This window comes from Helobdella robusta, assembly GCF_000326865.2.
Source record: "Helobdella robusta unplaced genomic scaffold HELROscaffold_33, whole genome shotgun sequence".
NCBI lineage: Eukaryota > Metazoa > Annelida > Clitellata > Rhynchobdellida > Glossiphoniidae > Helobdella > Helobdella robusta.
In genome coordinates, this window is record NW_008704623.1 from 488,650 (window position 1) to 489,983 (window position 1,334).

Sequence of the window (1,334 nt, forward strand, 5' to 3'; positions counted from 1 at the left end):
CATACACACACACACACATACATACATACATACACACACACACACATACATACATACATACATACACACACACACACATACACACACACATACATACATACATACATACATATACACACACACACACACACACACACACACATACATACATCATGTTTATTTTCATTTCACAGTTTATTATTATTGCTGACGTGCATTACGCTATGTCAACGTGTGATTATTTTATGAAGGATTGCATGGGTGGATGGATGGATGAACGCGTAAATGGATGAATGAATGAACGAATGAATGAATAAATGGATGGATAGATAGATGGGTAAATGATTTAATCTTTTCTTGAATAAATGAAAGATCAAATAACAAATGAATTAATGAAAAACTTTAAAATGAATAAACAAACAAAAAATTATTAGAGGTTTAAATATTTATTGAATGAATGAAAGAATAAAAGAATGAATGAACGAACGAACGAACGAATGAACGAACGAATGAACAAAAAATAAATAAATAAACGCGCGAATGAACGAACGAAGGAATGAATGAAAGATAGAATCTTATATCTGGCATCAAGGCAGCCTAGCCAACCATTCATCAATGTTAACACCATCTTTAGTACGTCTTAAACAGAAGCCGTCTTCTTCTTTCTTCCTAAACATTCTGTCCATCTAACTTCAAAACCACAAATTTTAATAAATATTTAACTGCATATAATTAATTAATAAATTAGTATCAAAGTTTGTATAGTGCCTCTCTCGAAAAGACCTCAAGAGCGCTTTCTATGATGTACAATGTCGAAGTAATGACAGACGTGAATCCAACATCCCGCCAAGATCGTTCACCGGTGGCGCGAAATTATTCAATAAACTCAAACTTCGCAGCGTACCTAGCCAGATGTGTTGTATTTTCAAAACGTTTAATGCCGAGTTATTAGCTGACATCCATTTTGCCACAGTGTCAATCGAAGTCGATACATTTTGTTGAAAATAATACGACGAATTTTAACAATAACAATATTTTATTTGGTCACAAAATTTGATGAAAAAATCAAGGGCACGGGATGGCTGTGAGGAGTCTTTGAGACTTATCGAGACTTGAGACTATAGGACGAATTTGCGAGACAGAAGCCAAAGAGTTGAATATCATCCGCATATAAATGAAATTGTAGACCAGATTCTTAAACGACTTTAATAATATCAGCTGTGTATAACACAGACGACAGCGGACCAAGTACCCGATCCTTGCTGAACTCCTCGCGCCAATTCTGAACTAGCAACATCTGATCCATGTATCCCAGCGTTCACCGTTTGGGTCCTTGATGACAGATACGATGAGAA